At 39.9% G+C, this 21,712-nt stretch overlaps 1 protein-coding gene across 1 annotated transcript in view; it reads left to right on the top strand.

Annotated features, from left to right (window-relative positions):
* Positions 1-21,712, top strand: part of LOC134741368 (protein O-mannosyl-transferase TMTC1-like) — a 153,102-nt gene that overhangs the window by 106,262 nt on the left and 25,128 nt on the right. The window lies entirely within an intron of this gene.

Raw genomic sequence — 21,712 nt, 5'->3', positions numbered from 1 at the left:
TAAGTAATACATTCTACTTGTTGTATAGGTTCACAGTTACAGTTATATTTGTTTAGGTGAAAGCAGTGAAAAGTATGGGCATATAATTTGGAAGGGATATTCTTAACTGGTAAGTACGGTGAATGAATTAGTAAGAACTTGGTTTTATTGGAGTTGAGAACTATCCCATTGTTTATAGCATATTTAATTGGAATTACACTGGTATTAAATTTCTTGTTCTGAATACGCTCTCAAAACTCACAGTCATGAGAGCTGCGTTCTTTTCATTTCGATATGTAATCGATGATTTTTAATGGGATTACCTTATCGAAGGGGTTATTATCACAATCAAGCATAACTACAGAGAAAAAGCAAACATATACTGAACTAGCTGTTACCCACGACTTCGTTCGCGTGGATTTATCATTTGTCGATACACTCTTTCAACCCCTTTTAACCTTGTTAGGGGATAAATTTGAAAAAGCACTGCACACTGTAATTATTTTTCTTAGCTCTAAGTCCCAAGCTTAAAATATAATTTGATTGCCATACAAACTTTCATCCCCTTTTTAACCCCCTTAGGGGTCGAAATTTCTAAAACGCTGAAATTAGATTTATTCTATTTTAATAAAATACCTCGTTACGAAGTTTCGAATTCCTAGCTCAAAATATAACTTGAACCCCATACAAACTTTCACCCCCTTTTTAACCCCCTTAGGGATTGAATTTCTTAAAATCGCTTCTTATCTCTTGTAACAAATTATAATCGTAACCTGGTGTTCAAATTTCATCTTTCTAGCTTTTGTAGTTTCGGCTCTGCGTTGATGAACCAGCCAGTCAGTCAGTCAGTCAGGACACACGCATTTATATATATAGATGAGAATCAGGCCATTACACACTTGATGGCGACGCAAGAATCGGTATCGGCTGCCAGCATGGTTGTAATAAAGCGTTGTTTTTAGCCCGTAGATCCTGGTTTCTTGGCTTAACCGAAAAGCTACAATTAATTAAGCCTCGAGGCAGGGCGTTCCGAGCAACAATGTCAATGTTAAAATAATTAATTCTTGAAATAAATTTGCTCCTGTTACACACCACAAGTGGTTTGATAGACACAGTAATCATCTACCTGATACTCACGAGCACATCACGATCCAACAACCTTGTTAAGTTGTCAGCGCGTCAACAAAGAACCCTCTGAGATTTATGTCGTACGTGACACGTCGAACGGTCGTTAGGTGCCGTCGGCAGATAAATAACGGAAAACAACTTTCTGTAGTGCTATTTGCAGTTAGCGGTACCCATTTTTAGATTTAGGTAGCTTTTGCTTGCACAAACATTGGTAGGACTATGTGACAGTCCTGCACGTGTAGGTACTGCACTTCTTTGAACAGTTTTACAACTTAAGACGAAGAAAGTGGAGGACCCGTGCGAAATCGCCTTTTCATACAAACGTAGCCCTCATTTTCCTCTCTGGATAATAACATAATTCAAAATAGTGTGTTTTATGTCAATATCCAGAGAGGAAAATGGAGACTACGTTTATATAGAGAAGCGGCCGTCCCCTTTCCTCTTCCCAGGTAACAAAATGACGTCAGCGACGTCATAATGACGGCATTATTACGTCATAATGACGTCGCTGACGTCATAATGACGTATAAATGCTACTGGGGATTATACGAGGATGAAGTGGTGGGAAGTCTAGTATAATTATAATAAAGTATCAGTTTTATTAATTATTACCGTTTTTTAATTCGACGGGGTCGATGGGAATATTTGGATTAGGGCAGCGCACGATAACGACCAGTTTTATTATTTATGTAAAATTCGTAAGAAAACAGAACATAAACATCGTGTGTGAATCGATCACTATATCCATTTGGGAAAAATAAAGTTTTGTCTTAATTTATTACACCGACGGCTGCGCTTTGGCGCGTATCGTGTAACTAACAATTTATTTTCTATTATTTATTACCTGTATTTACCTCGTACAACTATGCACTATGTGATATGACTACAAAAAAAGGGGCAAAAGCCGCAATTTCACTCCTTTCCGGCAGAATCACGAACAAAAGAACGGCAACAATCCGTGGCAAAGGAGCTGCAGCCTTGTAATGATTAAAAAAATGGCAAAGCGATTTTCCCTGCGGCTGATTGCGGCTCATTCGGACGTTTTGAACATGGCGGGAACATTCGAAATTGTCGTGCTTGGTTTGAATTTGTGAATTATTTATGAAAGCTCTAAGGTTTAATTTTGTATTAATCAGAAACTTCTGCAAATGTTACCATAATAAAATAAAATTAAATAAAGTGAAATAGTAGAAAATTCACTCGTTACTCCGGGATAGTTACCAGACTGCCGCTCTACAAACTGAGCTATTTACTGAGACTGATTTTCACCCGAGACAGTAATTTGTAAATGTTAGTAAGTGATGTTTATCCAAACTAAATGTTATCAGAGGGCCTAGCCAAGATGACAGAAAACGCCAGTCGAAACTTATATAATGTATGGAAATAGTCATGTGACTTTTCGTAGCATCTGTCATCCCGATACATTTTTAGGGTTCCGTACCCAAAGGGTAACATCGGGACTCTATTACTAAGACTCCGCTGTCCGTCCGTCCATCCGTCTGTCTGTCTGTCCGTTATGAACTGGGATAGCTACACAGTTGAAATTTTCTCAGATGATGTATTTCTGTTACCGTTATAACAACAAATACTAAAAACAGAATAAAATAAATATTTAAGTGGGGCTCCCATACAACAGACTTGATTTTTTTGCCGTTTTTTAGCGTAATGGTACGGAACCCTTCGTGTGCGAGTCCGACACGCACTTGGCAGGTTATTTTATATTAAGCTCAACAGTCATAGGATCCAACCATCATTCGATGCGAGAGCTATAGTTACTGGATTAAACCGAAGTTAATGAATTATTTAAGCCCTACATCTTATATAGCTACGCTTGACCAAGCATAAATGTAAAGTATGCTTCAGAAAAAACTTCGTTTTCGTGCGTGTTTTTTTTTTCAAACAACATGTTTTATAGTTTTTCATAAAGTTAGTGTACAATGGTTAACATTTCGCCCGTCAGCACTTTTCGTCACATAGCATAAACTTATTACCTATTTTAAGACAGTACATGCCCGACCGCCGCGGAGTGTATTCATTAAGCCGCTAACTGTATCATATTATCAATAAATCGTTATTTCGGTGGAAACTGCAATGTTATCATCATCAACTATCATCTCAAGACTGTACGAGGGGCACCCCGTACAGTTAGAACATTCAGGTTGTAATGAAATTAGTGGATTAAAATTAGGTTAGAGGTCCAATAAAGGACACGTTTAAATGAAATGTGTGTGGATATCTTTACATGTACAATAACAATGCGATGCCAAACTTCCGGTTCCAAACCACATACCTAAATCTCAGGCGGTTGGTAAAGAATTTTTGTTTGCATGAGATTTCAAATGATACGATACAAGGTCGTATTAAAACAAGTGGAAAACCTATTTCTTACATAAGAACCGGCCTCCTGGTAACAGTTACCTCCTGAAAATGTGTTTATCGAACCAACTGGAGTGCTAAAGTGCTCGGCAAACGGACAGGTAGGGTAAATCTGGTTGCGCCACTGTTTACGACTGAAGCAGATTTGAATACGTTTTACTTACATGCTTTGATTTTACTTACTCGTACCTACAGTTTTGTATGATGTACAAAAGATTTCGTTTTACCAAATACTTATTGATTGTAACAGAGATGTAAAGTAAATAAACGTGTCCCATCCAATCCAAATTTCGTTATTCGATAGTGAGGCAAATAAACGAACGAACGAGTAGTAGGCCTTTCTCGCAGTTAAGTAGGCCCTCTGAAATACGTGGCCCGATCGGCGTGTGATGTGAACCGTCTCCAGTCGGGCGCGTTCCATTTATCACGGACGTCGGAAAATACGACTCACCGGCATTGTCGCTTGTTGGTCCGATGGCTGCGTTCCATTTTGGTGCGGCTTTATGCGGTGTCATTAAATAAATGTAATGATGTTACTTAGGCGCTCATTCACACTGCATAGTACTAGAGTTAGACCAAAAAAAGTCTGCACCTATTTTGTTAGCATACGCAGTGCAAGAGTTATTTTAAACGTCAATCTTGACACTTGCACTGCGTGTGCTGTCAAAATCGTTGCAGGCTTCTCTTGGTCTAACGCTAGTAAAGTCTACAGTTTTTAACCAACTTAAAAAAAGGAGGTCTTCAATTTATCGGAGTGTTTTTATTTTTTCCGTGCTACATCAAAAACTTTGAGGCGTACTCAAAGAAGAGTTTATTTTTAACACACAGGTTTAGGTAGGTATGCTATTTACTTGTAAAGCAGTCATATTGCTCTCTCAAAAATGAGTTTTCAATACCTTACTGAACGCAGATGAAGGTAAATTATTTATTTGCTGTAAATGTGGTACAAAACATGTTAACTGCATGGTCTTCTATCTCTCTATCGATTTTTATTAGCAAACATATTTTTATACATTTACAAAGACAATTCAATAAATATGCAATAATTATACATTAATACTCGATACATATTTCAAGTTAAAACTGTCAAGGAAATCACAATTTAATTAGTTTAATTACTTATCTATAAAAGGTGGATTAAGAGAAACTATGGATCAAGAGACACTTCTAGGGAAAATAAAACTGAGATACTTAAGAGGTAAGGGGATGGTCGCTTCTCCATACTACAATTTTTTTTATATAATTTGATGTAAGTTAACTATACATATGCCCCTACGTTTGACTTTTTTCGATATTTAGATTATTGTAAAAATTAGGAGCAAAAAACAGGTTTCATACAAAATAAAATTATGCTCCTAACTCGAGTATCTGAAGAGTGTAAACATCAATCTTTAGATTAATATTCAATTTAAATCCAGTAACTGTAATGCCACACGATAAATAAAACTTATAATAATTAAAAATTAGAAAAAAATCAAACGGATACCCCGTAGCTGTGGTTGATATACAACAAATTGCGTTAAAATATTTTTAATAATGTTGATTATTCAGAGAGAAAATTGAGGACTACGTTTGTATGATAGGGCGATTTCACGCGGGTCCTCCACTTTCGTCTTAAAAACACGTAGAAGGACTTTCCTCATACGGGTTCTCTTGCCCTAGCAAAATAAACTATGTTTGTCTTACCCCACCTGACCTTTTATTTTGTTATCGCATTGAGACTTGCCTGACCTGCGATCAGTAGGTAAGTATTTACTGGTAGGTAATGATAACATGGCCAGTGCTGCAGTAATTTCCTACTACTATATTATAGACGAAGAAACCGTCAGTCAAAAGCCTTTGCAATTCGAATCGAAGACGATTTCATCGTGTAGGTACGCTTAGCTAACCGAGCAGCTGAATCAGTTTGCAACCGGGATTGGGGTTTTTTTAAAATCTCGGCTCACTTACTTTTAGTTCCATACTCCAGCCATACTCGTACCAGTTGGCAGTATGGGGCTGTTTGGGGCATAACGCTTCTGTTGCAGTCGTCCATAGGCTACGGTAACCGCTTAGCATAAGGCGGACCGTACCCATGCTTGTTTTTATCGTAGGTATATAGAAAGGCTTACGGGTGTTAAACCATGTCCACCAGTGTGAGACATGTTTTTGGCCCATTAGCACCAAAAAAAGACGCAACCGATCTTTATGTTTAGACTTCGGACAAATCAATATACAACATTGTATATCCCCCCTACCTGCTGCCCGCGGTCGGAGCCTAAATCAATCAATCAATCAATACTTTATTTCCAAGAATATGGTACATACACTACATACAATGTTGGTTAGTAAAAGGTGTTAGGTCAGCATAATATTCTGCCGGCTAGATATTTAATATTATATATTTTTTTGCCTCATTAAGTGGATAGTGGACGTCCCCGTTTTAGTGTTTTCAATTTGATGTTTATTAACTACAGATACCCCTTTGTTCGATTTGGACCGAAAGAAAAAAAACAAATTTTCGTAACTCCTTAAAAAGGGTTAAAAAGACGCACTGATGTATAGGGGGTTAAAAAGACGCTCTGTTGAAACTTAACTGCTTACCGCAGCCGTCAACTCAAACATTACACCGCGGGCGCTCGCACTGACAACCTCCTCTTTAAAGGATCACTTCCAACTAACCTTTGAGTAACTTTTAAGCATAATTTTTTGTTTGCCATATTACGGGCTAAAAGACGCACTGATGTATCTGTTCACAGTTGACTGCTAACCGCAGCCGCCAACTCAAACATTCGGGGCGTTCGGAAACTTTAACCGCGGGCGCTCGCGTGACCGGCGGTATTAATATTTCCCCGCACTGACAACCACTGCATTTGCGGCTCGCTGCTGTAAGGGCTCGCGAACATATTATCTACTTCTTCAATGTATAAAATTATGCAAGGACTGCTCATAATAAATTTTAGTGTTTTCACATCACCAAACCGAAAATGGGCTTTTTCTTCCCTGCTAGAAGTCCGTCAGTTGCACTTTTGTTTCCTACTAGGAAGGAGCAAAGTGGCACTTTTCTGTTTTGGGACATTTTATTGCCACTATAAAATATTGACACGATGAAATATGAAAATAGTATGCACATATCCAATTAAAATTTCTTTATAATCGATTACGTGCATACTATTTTACTCAATTTACCGACAGTGATGTTAAAAAGAATATTTTAGCTATTTCCTCCAATGCCGTCGGGTCGGATAGCGTAAGTCGTAACATGATCCTTCCTCTTCTTGATCTCCTTGTGCCCATTATTACCCACATCCTAAACTACTCGATTTCTTGCAGCTTTTTCCCTTCACTTTGGAAAGACGCTGACATAATCCCTCTTCCTAAAAAGACAAATCCTTCTTCTTTTTCTGACTATCGCCCAATTTGTATCCTCCCTTTCCTTTCCAAAGTCCTTGAGCGTCTAGTGCAACATCAATTAACATGTTTCTTAAATAGGCATCAGCTACTAAATCCTTTTCAGTCCGGTTTCCGCTCGGGTCATGGTACGACTACCGCTCTCGTAAAAATCACCGACGACATTCGCGCCGGGATGGATAACCGAAAGGTCACCGTGTTAACCCTGTTGGATTTCAGCAACGCGTTTAACACGGTTGATTTTGACGTGCTACTCGGGATTCTGCATTCTCTTAACATATCTCCTGCGGTGATTGATTGGTTTATTAGTTATTTAAAAGATCGTCGGCAACGCGTAAAGGTTGATTCTCTCCGTTCTTCATGGTGCAGCACGCTGGCCGGCGTTCCGCAGGGTGGCGTGTTGTCTCCTCTTCTTTTTTCTATTTTTATAAATTCAATTACCAGTAGTATCTCTTCATCTTACCACCTTTATGCCGACGACCTCCAAATTTATTCGCAGGGCGCCATTAGCGATCTACCTATCATTATTAACTCCATAAATCGTGACTTGGATTACATCTCAGACTGGAGTAGGCGTTATGGACTTAAGGTCAATCCAAGTAAAACCCAAGCGATAATTGTAGGTAGTTCTAAATTAACTCCTAGGATTGACTTTTCTCTGCTACCTGACGTAATGTTTGATGGTGTTCACATTCCCTTTTCACATCAAGTTAAAAACCTGGGAATCATAATAGATCGTACTTTATCTTGGATACCTCAGATTAGCGAGGTAAGCAGGAAGATGTTTGCTTCAATGGGTTCACTTCGCCGACTAAGTAACTTCTTGCCACTCGCCACCAAAATTGCGCTTTCTCAATCACTTCTTCTGCCTATATTAGACTACGCTGACATCAGTTATTTGGATCTTACCGAGGACCAGCTCAATAAACTTGAGCGCTTGCAAAATGTTTGTGTCAGATTTATATTTGGACTACGCAAATTTGACCATATTTCCAACTTCCGTGCCCAACTCAAGTGGCTCCCTATACGTCTTCGTCGAGCTTCCCATATTCTTGCTCTTCTTTATAACGTTCTTTTCAACCCCTCTACTCCCCCATATCTTAAAGAGCGTTTCTTTTATCTCTCCTCCGTCAGGCCTTCACGGAAATATCTACTTATTCCCCCTCCATCCTCTACGAAATTCTACAATGATTCTTTTACTTTTCGAGCTGTACGGCTGTGGAACAGCCTGCCGTTAGATATCAGGTGCGCAAAAACTCTTCAAAGTTTTAAAACCTTACTTAAAAATCATTACTTATCTCTTCCTTAATGTGCTGCTGTGTATATATTGTGTATGTATATATATATATTTATATATTTATATATTTATTTGTGTTATATTATTTATTTATTTATCTAAAATTTACTATATGTACTGTCTGATTAATGTATGTGTAATTCCTGTTCCTCTAATTATTTCGTGCACTACCTGTTTATAAAAACTTTTGTTCTTCATATCCTGCCACCCTAAGGTTGTCTGGAAGAGATCGCTCACAGCGATAAGACCGCCTGTTGCTACCATTATTTACATTGTATATCTGTTTTAAAAATTTTGTTTCTTTGTGGTGCAATAAAGAATATTTATTATTATTATTCTCTTTATTTATTATTTTTCTTACGTTAGGTTTTTTATAATATGCATATAAAAGTAAAATATAAAAACACTTACAAAACAATACAAAATACATATAAACAAATTATAAAAAACCTAACCTAGGGTGCCGCCAGCAGCGGGGCAGGGCCCAAGCTGCCGGTGGTCAGGGCCGCAGAGAGAGGAACCGGCGGACTATCCGCGCCGTGTCCAAGATCACCGCCTTCTGCATCTGACCCTTGATCCAACCACCTAGCGAGAGTCTCTCAAGGTGTTGGTCGAGACTCTTCGCTATGAGACCGTTCGCTGAAACGACTATCGGGACAATGATCGTCGAATCAACATCCCACATGGCGGTTATCTCGTGAGCCAAGTCTAGGTACTTACTGGACTTGTCCTTCTCGGCTTTCACGAGATTCTCATCATGGGGGATGGTGATGTCGACGAGCACGGCCCGGCGCTGCGATCGATCTATTATCACAATGTCAGGCTTATTGGCTACAATAGTCCTGTCAGTGATAATAGATCGATCCCAATAGAGCGTGGCACGACCATTCTCGAGAACTGGCACAGGTAAATACTTGTAGTACGGTACTTCGCAGTCCACAAGGCCGTATAGAAGAGCAAGCTGCTGGTGAATAATCCTGGCTACGAGATTATGTCTGTGCAAGTACTCGCCGTTAGCAAGATGAGAACAACCGGAAATGATATGCCTGAGTGACTCTCCGGGACGGCGGCATGCCCGACAAATGTCGACCGTACCGTCCTTCAGGATATATTTCCGATAGTTGTTCGTCATCATAACTTCGTCCGCAATTGCACAGGCAAAACCCTCGGTTTCTCCGAAGAGGTCCCCGAATCGTAACCAGTTCACCGACGCGAGCAGGTCTACATCGGGTCCCATGAGGGCCTTGTAGAACCGCCCGTGTAGCACCTTACTCTCCCATACCGCCCTGCGGCCCGCAGCACTTTGTACCACAGGTTTGTGCCAGTTCTCGTTTGCCAAGGAGAGCGGCGTGAAGTGCCCGTCCACTGCCACCACATCACGATGCATCCCACACTCGTTGTTAAGGAAATAATTCCTGAGATTGCATACCTCGCGGTTGTGGAGATCTTTGGCGTTAAGGAAGCCTCGACCTCCACACTTCCGTGAGATGTACAATCTCATAACTGACGAGCGTGGGTGTAGCATACGGTGTGTGGTGAGTAGTAGACGGACCCTCCGATCCAGGGCGTCCAGCTCGGTCTGAGTCCACCTTAGTATGCCAAAGGAGTATATGAGTATGGGCATTACCCAGGCGTTGAAGGCGCGCACTTTATTGCCTCCTGACAAAAGACTGTTAAGGACTTTTGTGAGCCGACTGAAAAAGCGCTCCTTCACCGACCGTCTAATACCCTCGCCCTCAATACCCAACGACTGTGACATACCAAGGTATTTATAGGTTTCTGATTCAGAGATAGATCTGAAAGACATTGTCTCAGAAAGTTGTAAATTTGTTGAATTTACAACCTCCCCCAGCTGTACATGCATAACCGCACACTTATCGACACCAAACTCCATTCTGATGGCGGTACTGAAAACTTCTGTGGTTTTTAATAGCACCGTCAAGTCTTGGTTATTTGGCGCAAATAGCTTGAGGTCATCCATGTACAGAAGGTGAGAAATGACTTCACCCTCTCTCCGAAGCTGGCAACCTAACCCTGAATCCTTCAGCAGGGTGCTGAGGGGATTCAGAGCTAGGCAGAACCACAGGGGACTCAGACTGTCACCCTGAAATATTCCTCGCTCGATCCTTATAAAGTCCTGCGGGCCAGGGCGGTCATCTCCACCTCCTGGTTGACGAAGGACTGTGATCCACTGCCTCATACACGCACTTAGGAAGGATATTAAAGCTGCATCAAGTTTATACAGCTCCAATACCCTTCTCAGCCATGAGTGAGGCACCGAATCATAGGCCTTCTTATAGTCAATCCAGGCGGCCGAGAGGGCCCCCTTGTTCCGTCGAACTTGCTGGCATATGGTCATGTCTATGAGGAGGAGCTCTTTAGTACCACGGGACCCAACCCTACATCCATTTTGAGCGGAGGCCAAAATGTTGTTAGCGACAATGTGCGCGTTAATTTTTGCTCTCAAAATGGATGTAAGGAGCTTGTAAAGTGTAGGCAAGCACGTGATGGGTCTGTAGTTCTTTGCTTCCGTGGTACTACCGGACTTGTAGAGCAGGAAGGTTACACCAGTTGTTAGGGAAGGTGGGAGGGAACCGAGCTCTAGGGCTTGTTGGAACTGCGTTGCCAACCGTGCGTGCGAGCATCGAAACCATTTTAGCCAGAAGTTGTGCAATCCGTCCGGTCCAGGACTTTTCCAGTTCTGGGTCGTACGAATGGCACAACTTATGTCATCGGGGCTGATGGTGATAGCCCCCATAGGTTCGATGTTCTCGCACTCACGTTCGACAACGTCTATCCAACCGCCCTCCGTGTGTTCCACAGGCACTGACCAGATGCTACGCCAGAAATCAGTCATGGCAGTAGCATCCGGTAGCCGCACGTCGGACACACGAGAGTCGGCTTCCTCCCACCTTCGGTACACCTTCCTTTGGTCACTTTGAAAAAGACGATTCTGCTGGAATCGATCCACACGCTTTCTGTAGCGGCGAATACGGTTTGCCCATGCATAGACTTTCTGCTTTAGAAAGTCGATGCGCTCTGTGACATTGGCCATGTAGTCGCGGGGCCTGACATCCGTCCCCGCGAACGCCTGGTTCACAAAGCGCATTACTCGGGGGCGGTTGTTGCCCCCCCTAAAGCAGATCAGCTTTGCAATGAGAGTCCTAAACGAGCTGATACGTCGCTCAATCCGCGCTTGCCATGCAGGGACACCTCCGGCGGTCCTAGGTGCACGTTCAGCGTTCGGAAACTTGACTCGAGCAACACGGCACGCCGCGATGGCTCCGCAGTACATGATCGAGTGCGTATCATCTAAATCTTTGCTAGTCCGTAAATGTGGCTCTAGTAAAGCGTTTAGGGCTCCCACTAGCGCTAGATTGCGTCTATTTATAGGCAGACGTGGTAATCGTGGCCTAGAGTTGGTTGTGGCGCGATACTGCGTAATCGTCTCTTCCAAAGTCCTCCTCAGTTGCTCATTGGCAGATGTACTCACGCTCTGACTCGCAAAATCCCCCTCGTCGGTACTAAAATCAACCCGCGGCGCCCCCGGTGCCAGGTCGGGTGCGGGCACCGGATCCGGCGACGTGGCGGGCAGATCTCGCACCGAGGCGGAGGCTGCGCGAGCAGAGAGAGCCTCCAGGCGAAGCCGATCAAGTGTCGCATCATCCAAACGCTTTAGCCGCTGAATGACGCGCACCTGATCCGATAATCGTTGCTCCGACACGGTGATGGTGGGTTCAAGAACCTGAAACAGTGGCAGTATTCTTGAACGATACGCGGATAGCTGTGTTCCCCCCTCTGTAGCCCCATAATAGGCGCGCATGACATTCTCATTAATGGATTGAGACCATCTCATGCGACGCACTATACCACCGGCAGCGGGAGCCGTGGGCGGGGCAGGATGTCCCGCAGGCCCCAAGCGTGCCGGCAGCGGTGGCCGCCCTCGTCGCGCAGGTGGTCGTGGCGGCGGCGGCGGCGGCGGCCCGCTCTCGTCACTCGACCCGTCTGTGTCAGGCGCCGTTGCAAACTCGTCGCCTGACGACGATGTGGACGAGGAACTGGACGAGGCGGGCGGGGGTGGTGGTCGTGCGCTTGATGTTACCGCTTTAGTTCGACTCCTTGTTATCATTTCTAATAATTTTGTAGTTTTGCCGGTGAAGTATGACAAATGTCAACACGGTTGTAATGCGACTGCGACCCATGGTCGCGGTGTCTACAATGAAAAATATCAATTGTCCGCATGGTTTAGTAATAACTCGGTTCACACATGAGTATTTATCACTATTTTAGGGCAAAAACCACATTTAAAATATATTTTATCAAAAGAAATGTAAAAGGACGTCTGTCAGTGTCAGCGGATGTTTTTTTTTTTTTTATTATTATTATTATTATTTTTTATTATTATTTTTTTTTTAGCTAAAATAATATTCTGAAACCTAATAATTTCCTTATAGGTGATGTGAAAAGCAGTATGTGTCATGGCAGCAAAATTATTTTCACATCACCTATTCGAAAAGGGAACTTTTCTTCCCTGCTAGGAGGGATCAAAGTGCCACTTTTCTGTTCAAGGACATTTTGTTGACAGTATGAAATATTGACACAAAGGCATATGAAATTAGTATGCATATAATCGATAACAATTTCTTTATAATCGCATGCAATACAATTTTTCTGACTTAAATAATATTTTGTTGTAATCGTAAACGTAATTAGCGTATTCTAAATTAATTTATAGCATTTTTAAATTATGTAAATTAATTAATTAGCGTAATATTTACAAAGAAACGTAAAAAAACATTAGTTTAATAATTTAATTTTTATTTTGACATTTTAGGTCTCCTTAAACGCAGCCATACTTGTCTATGCAATTTAAAAAGTTTATATTTAAAAAGTTTTGTACAAATATTTCACAAAGCATAATTATGCGGTTCTGGATTGTGTACAAATTTGTAAATACTTAGTTTAAATCAATAACTTTATAATAATAAATATAAGTGATATCATTATTTAGTCTTCAAAGTGGTCTTCCGAAGATTTGGTTCAAAGGGGTAAGAGCTAATTTGTTACCAGAAAAATCTACAAAAATAATGTACTTAATTTTCATTGTATCATTTTATGTGTTTGCTGATGTCTTTAAAAAGATATTAGGTTCATAATTATGAGCTGTAGGTACTTTTAAATTGTTAGTACAGTCACGTCTGAAAATATCGATACGGACAAAGTGCCAGAAGTATGTACCTATACTAAGGTCGTGTATACATATTTTTTGCACTTTGTCCGTATCGATCTTTGCTTAAAATAATAATGTTTTGAAACCTAATATATGTATGTAATTTCCTCATAGGTGATGTGAAAAGCAGTATGTGTCACATGGTAGCAAAATTATTTTCACCTTGGGCGTTAACACTTGAATCCCTCACTACGCTCAGGATTCTATGGTAGAATCCCTCGCTACGCTCAGGATTCTATTATAGAATCCTTCGCTTCGTTTAGGATTCAATTGTACGCCCTCGCCGTAAATATGTCATTTTGCTCCCTTGTGACACAATCTACTATTTCAACTTGGGCGTTAACAGTTAACTACTCAGGATTCAATGTATGCCCTCGCCGTAAATATGTCAAAAGTCAGTCAGTGTCAAGCGACATTTCTTCAACCAAATACGTCACTTTTGACACTGACAGATCGGTATCGTACCGTAAATATGTCATTTTGCTTCCTTGTGACACAATCTACTTTTGAAGTCGATTGTTCTTATTGTTTAAAGGTTAATTATCGTGCGAACTCGCGGAAGCGGAACACTAAACAAACTCTGGCAAAGTCAAACGAATTTGCATGGAGAGCTTCTTTTGCGGCATAAGTAAAGTATCTCTATAGGAAACGGAATCAAAAATAACCCGGGCATTTGTATTGTGTGTTTTTTTGTGTTGCAGTATTGTAATTACCTCTTCTTATCTTCTTAATAGGTACCTATATATATAGTGAGTATGCACTTTTGTCTCAGGCGATGCCGCTTGGCCCAGTAGCCACGAGATCGTGCCGTGACTACCCCCATAAAAAGAGGGGGGAGAGGTTGACCTGGGGAGCCGACCCTTTCACTCCCCCTTTATGGGGGGTACGCACGGTACGATTTCGTGGTTACTGGGCCAAATCAGCGGCATCGCCTGAGACTAATAAAGTGCATACTGCTCCATACATTAATTCACTGCCCTTACTTAACCTTTTTTTTTTGTTAACGGAGTGGGCGAATGCTGTTACGCACCGTCCCCCCGGCCACGGGAAGGCCATTGATGGGGGGGTGTGTGGGACTCGGCGCTCCTGTCCCCTCTCACTGGCGAGAGGGGAGGGAGAACCTGGCCCTATCCACTAAACCCACTCCGGCGTTTCATATCCTCTTTGCCGTTTGTGAGGGCGCCATGGGATCGAGTACACTCTACCATGGCGCTCCCCGGCAGCCCCAGCTTGGCGCCAGGACACCCGCACAATGGGGGGGATCAGCCCTTACTTACCCTACTAATACACATCACGATACTGCAACACGGAAACCGATATTATAATTATGATTAGGTATTTTATTAGTAATAGAACCTGTAAATTTAATTAAATCGGTTATATCTGGCACACTTTAAATTTACTTACAAAACTACCAGATCATCAAACGATTGAACATACGTACATGTACTATCACCATCGTTAATCACGTAAATCGGTTAAAGCACTAGGCTATCTTTTATCACAAAAGGACCATTAGTGGACAATAAAAAGCTCACACAAAAGGACATTGTGCCGAGGTTGTCATTATAAAACATTTAGGGGCACGCGACCCTGCATCACGCAACTGCATTTTTAGCCTTGTGCCATAGTTCCATTTGTATGGAAATCGTCACCCCACGGCTATATTTTTTTCCTACAAAAAATGTATGAATGCCTACTTTGAAGTGATGTATTCCAGAATAAAGAATAAATGGGCAACACTGTCCAGTTGTAACAGCCAAATATGTCACACAAAATTACATAACATTGTCATTTTTTGCACAATTTTTTTTTTTTTTTGTATGAAAAGGTATAAAAATAATTATTTTAAAAATGATTTCCTGCCCTGACCCTGCATCACGGAACTGCATTTTTAGCTGTTTTTTTATGAATAGGATGGACAGACGAAACAGGTCATACGGAGAAAAAAAAGTTTTTTCCCTTGTTCCGAAATGTTATAAGTAACCTTGTTTTCTGGTTGTGAGTTTTGCATTGAAGAGGCCTGACGATTTACCAAATTACTTAAATAATATGAGATAAAGTTAATATTTCTTGCATGTACTCTTATTTAACTGAGAAATACATTTGCACATTCAAGTTGAAACTGTTGAAAGCCGATTGACATGAGTCATGCTCATGACGTGAATAGTTTTTCAATTTGTTTGGGGGATATTTGACGGCTGAAAGTGATAACTGCGATTCTTTTTGCGAAACTGCAACAGTTGATTTATTTTCCGCTGGACAGTATAAGTCTTGTATACTAGCCATTTATTTCATTAAGCGAGACAGTATAAAAAATACAATTTTACAAAGTTTTATGATATTAATATGAAAGTCATTATAATGATACCTGTAAAAAAAATATTCACTAGCCTTACAGTACCTCATATTTTCTCATGTCCAAATAGTGCACTTTAAAATTAAACTATAGTTAAACCAAGAAAAGTCTGCAGAGATTTTGACAGCACACGTAGTGCAGGTGTCATTTTAAACGTCAAACTTCTGTGAAATTATGACGTATAAATAACACTGGCACTGCGTGTGCTGTCAAAATCTCCGCAGCCTTTTCTTGGTCTAACTCTATATTTCTTTTAAACGTATTTCCAATATTTTATTTTGGCTTGTTTTCTCACCATAAATTAAAGTAGTTTTTTGCCTGGCAGTACCAGTCCAGGAAACGTTTGAATTCCACGGAACTAAAAACCAGAGTTTAAAACTCAACATCAAAGCTTCTAAAGTCCACAGACATACATGATAATGTAGGGGCAATTAGAATGTATCGGTTCGTTCCAAACAAACTGCGACTGCTAATAGGAAACCTGGCCACGTAGAACAAATCAACGCCGGCGCCCGGGCTATATCGGGACAGTGTCATTACACACGATTACCGAGTAGGGAGAGTTTTGGATACTTGGCCATGTGGAAGACTTGAACCATTTTATAAACCAGTGCCAAAATCAAAATTTTTTTTTGCGTCTGAGTCATCTCCGAATACGAGAAGGTATTTTTAGGTGATATTGGAGTGCTGATAAAATAAGTATTTTGATTATACCTAGCCCCTTTTAAGTATATGGTTCCAGTCTGCCACCCGAGTAATTCTTCCGGAGTTCCTACCTGCTGGAAAGTTGAGAGTTAAGATGCACTAGTATAAATCATTAGTAAGAAATCGAATCTAATAAGTCTTCATCTATATTTTGAGTCTTGTTCAAGCCATTTGTGCATTTTTTCTTTAGCGAAAAAAATGTCTTTGAAGCGTAACTCGACGGTTTTTATGTACTCAAATAAAAACTTACTTTGTCGAGACATTAAACACTAACGAAGTTGGGGACTTCAAAAACTTAAGCTTTATTTAAGCTATACCAACACTATAATTCAATCTTATGTTATCCTACATATCTCGAGATTACGCTACACTGGTAGACCTGAGAGCTCGCTTCGCCGACGCTCACGCAAGTAATAAGAATATACGACTTGGTCTATTAAAAAGCAATCAAGGAGTGAGTCCATGCAGTTTGCGTACAGTGATATCCTTGCACCGTGGTTTGTTTTTGTAATTGTTGTAGTCGATAGCTTTGGGATTTGTAAAATCTAACAAATAATAATGCTTGCCGATGTTTAATACTTTGGGACTTTTATACCTCTGTGCTCAGTGGTATAATACAAAAAAATTATAGACTCGGGATAACTATAAAAATATGCGCTGCATAACCCGATATAGCCACTCTAAATACGATACGAAGCCGACATATGGATACCAATAAAAAATAAGTGTCTTTTTCTAAAGGTACAAGGAACCAATCAAACCTTATGGACCCGAAGACATAAACTTGGAAAAATGGCGGTTGATTCCGTGACATAATCCCTGTTATTTCTAGATAACCTTAAAAAGCGGTTCAATCAGCTTTTACGTAAAAAGTCAAGTGTATATATACCTAGTATAGTGCGCCCCTTGTACAGAGGGTTCTGTACCATCACACGTTTTGTTATTATGTAACTACTTACTTATTATTTTAACGAAGGTCTAGTTTTTAGGGTTCCGTACCCAAAGGGTAAAAACGGGACCCTATTACTAAGACTCCACTGTCCCTCCGTCTGTCTGTCTGTTTGTCTGTCCGTCTGTCACCAGGCTGTATCTCATGAACCGTGACAGCTAGACAGTTGAAATTTTCACACATGATGTATTTCTGTTGCCGCTATAACAACAAATACTAAAAACAGAATTAAATAAATATTTAAGTGGGGCTCCCATACAACAAACGTGATTATTTAGCCGTTTTTTTGCGTAATGGTACGGAACCCTTCGTGCGCGAGTTCGACTCTCACTTGGCCGGTTTTTTTTCAGTCAGACTTACACGCTACGCTGTCTTACGACACTTACACACTCCATTTTTCGTTATTATATTGCTTGAATTTCTGTTTTAATCTAGCCATAGATGTTTTTAAGTTTGACAGCTCTTAGTAGAACATAAAATACAAGTTTTCATTTTCACTTTCATTTTTAACTCTAAATTTGGCTCGTCTTCTAAGAACAAATTAAATTATTTTCTATGAAAATATATTAATTTTTTTTTTACTTGGCTCCTCTTGTTTCTTAAATATCTTGTTATCGTTTCTGTTTCATATCTAGTGGAAAGTGGTAGTTGATATCTAGATCATTGCTCGAATTAGCCCGTAAGTACTCAGTGTTCCATTGGCTCCTTTCGGACACGGAATACGGATCCCTGAAAAAAGTAATACGTTTCAAATAAGTAATAACCCGATATTGTTGCAATTCTGTGGTGTAACTTTTGATTAGGTGTTCCAATTTGGTGGGCGTGTTGGCGACGGCGGTTTTTCTGAACATCGGGTCTACAAGTTTTATCTTTCGTTCAATTTTCCCGCTCGGAACAATTTCGGGGTAATACGCGTGACACCGTTTTGTTAGACGACAGTTTTCATCAGTTCACATAGACAAAGATAGATATAACTCCGTAATAGATGGTTACAGTGTAAGGAAAAAACGTGCCTTGAAAATCAAGAAAATTTGATTCTCGATCAGATGGCGCCACTCCCTTTGGCCTACTCTCGGATAGATGGCGTTGACAGTTTCGTTTGTTTTTTAACAATTTTGACGCATATCAGTGAAAGAACATGGGTCAAAATAATATAAAAATTATTAATGCAAAGAAAATAAAAACATTTATCCATATATAAATACAATTTTTGATATATATTTTTTAATTTTAATCGTGTGTCGGAAGATGGCAGTGAATTTACTGTGGCTACAAAATTTACTATGACAGTACCGCTCTATCCTATTATATCCTCCTTGACATAAATAAATAAAATTATGGTGTGTTGGGTTGAATGGGTTGCTAACGACAAAGGGTAGGTTTTTAATGGGTATGTATTGTGTAGTTTTTTAATTGTGGTAATTGTGTAGAAAATATTCAGTTATTGAGATAAGCGTAAGTACTACTCTAAAATTGCACTTTATCGTATACCTATTACTTTATTATTGCAAATCTTCGTAAGATGGCTGCTGTGCTGTGCTGAGTATATTTATGTCGCAAAACGTAACGTCCCACTGTAATAATATTTATTAACCAAGACAATATGAATATATGCAAATTTTACGCAGTAGCGGCTTATTTACATGAAATAAATTAAATAAAACATAACATGGAGTAAAATTTTATATCCCGCAATTAAAGGGGATAAAATGGTTTTCAAACAAAGTAGTTCTAATAACTAAGTCTAATTCCACTGTTTAATTCATAATCTGTTTTATCAAAATTACACATTACTAAAATTTCATAACCTACGCCCTTACTAATTTCGGATTTTCGGCAGGTTTTTGAAGAAAAACAACATTGTATTATAGAGTAGCCTTAAAGTATAACGGATTACTCGTATAATTATAATGTTTTTGTCGTCTGTATCTGGAGTCCAGATCTAATCGCTCACCTTTGTTTAACCTAGTTATAACAAAACGTGTAGTGATGTATGTATTGTATGTCCTATGCGGGCGTTGGTATTTAAGTATATGTTGTGTTGTTCTTCTTTGTTCTCAGTCTGTTGACATTGGCAAATGCCAAATTGTTTGGCCAGCCAACTATGTGGTTCGAAAAATAAGCAGGCGGGTTGTAGTATTTTTTTTGCAAAAATTGTTAATGCTTTGCCCTTAGGTATCTAAGTATTGCTCCGAAATATCCGACATCACAGCATTCACAGGTCTTCCTCTATGCAAAAATTTACAGTTCGCAAGTGTACTGGCTAAAACTACCTACAAAAAAGAGATGTGAGCTCTTAACGTCCAAGTGTTTTACATACAAAAAAGTCTTTTACGAGTAGATATAACACTTTAATCTCTCGCGTTTTGTATTTACACATAATTAATGTCATTACCGGGTCTAATACGATTAAATTTCATTATTTCACCTTTTTTCCGACGTTTCAACTAGGTTGCACTAGCCGTGGTCACGGAAGACAAAATAATGAAATTTAATCGCGTTATACCCGGTAATGACATTAAAAGATTCTTTTCCTTTATTATTCAGTTAAATATTTAAAGCTTCTAAAGAAATTCGAGTATAATTCTCTTATAACGCCTGGAAGAGCTTCTGGTCCATGAAAGCGCTAATGAAGGGTGACCTTCCCTTGTGTCTTAAGCGTAAACTCCTTGACATGTGCATCCTGCCCATCCTACCCTACGGTGCACAAACTTGGTCATTAACTGAGGCTGTAAAATCGAAACTCAAGGTTTGCCAGCGAGCGATGGAGCGTAGTATATTAGGTGTTCGTAGAACTAATCGAATCAGAAACACGGAACTACGCTCCAGAACTGGAGTTGTAGATGTAGGCGTCAAGACCGCTAAGTGTCTGTCGCATGTACCCGGAAAGGTGGGCCAAAATGGTTACTGAGTGGGACCCACGGAACACCATAGACGGTGCAGGCCGGGGTTCAGGCAGACCGAAAAGGAGATGGCGGGACTACTTGGACGCATTCTACCCCAAATGGTGGTAAATTCCGATGACAGGGTCGAGTGGAAAAAACGAGGGGAGGCCTTTGCCCAGCAGTGGGACACCAAAGTAGGCTAATAAAAAAAATCTCTTGTACCTAAATAGAACCACTTTTTATATATAATTTAACAATTATTATGCACTTTTATCTACACACTCACCCACCTTTATAGGTACCCACTAAGTACATCCACTGGTTTGCTGAGCACAAAGGACAGCTTCCACATATATTTTGAATTTGCTGATAAATAGAAGCACACGGTTCCCATACGGACGCGCTCGGCAATCTCAGTGAGTGACTACGTGAGACCCCTTTTCCCCACAATTTACCTCAGAACGATGTAATGTTGTTAGTATGAATGATGCTTTTTGGTTGGCGGTTTTCGTGAGTTAAGATTTTTTAAATATTAGAATGTGAAAGCAAGAAGCGTGAAAAATATCCTTCTTCTTGATGTTTGTACCAAGTGCTCAATCTAAGCGTGCGAGAAAAACTATCTCGTGGAATTATTTATAATCCTGAAAACGTAGTGAGGACAATAAGTATTATGGCCTATTATCGGTATTTGAATTTAGACATATTATTTTCTATTTTTAGGTTAGCGATAGACAGAAGTAATCAAATAAATATTCTTGAACTATCTTATACAAATCAACTTAATAGTCCAACAGTTTTAGGGAGTGCTCCTGGAACTGGTTTTCTATACAAATACAGTACCTTAACCGGGAATTCCGGGTTCTCGCCATACAAACTCAGTACCGGGAGCATTCCTGCTCAGTATGCTAACTTGACAATGTGTTATGCATAAAAAGCGACCTTACACATAATAGGTAATTACAATAGAAATATTGATACATATTTGGACACACGTGTCATTTATATATCGGGAGTAAATAATATACCTACTCTTCACAAAAAAAAAAACTGTTTTGCAGTTATACTGGTGATCATAAAGATATTCCAATAATTCCCGTCATTAGCACAGGACATCTTGTTTTTTATTTTTATTTTTATTTATTTATTGATCGTTCTACCTGTCCAATCGTGTTCAAACATTTACTCACAATGTAAACAGACGACGGAAAGTTTGTCTAAGTGTGTAAGTAAATTGTCCTTACTTATAATGACACAAAACAAATGTGTACGAGCAACTAATAAATAGAAATTTATTTTCCGGCTGTCGTTAAGTACATCGATTTAAATGTCAAGGCTCTTTTGTACTTATTTACACGTTATTTTTAGACTAGTTACCTAGAAAAATAATTGTGGCCTCAATATTTTGTTCACTAGT

The sequence above is a fragment of the Cydia strobilella genome, chromosome 5, assembly GCF_947568885.1.
Source record: "Cydia strobilella chromosome 5, ilCydStro3.1, whole genome shotgun sequence".
Taxonomy (NCBI): domain Eukaryota; kingdom Metazoa; phylum Arthropoda; class Insecta; order Lepidoptera; family Tortricidae; genus Cydia; species Cydia strobilella.
Note: the sequence above shows the minus strand (reverse complement) of the source record. Positions and strands in the feature narration are given on the sequence as shown.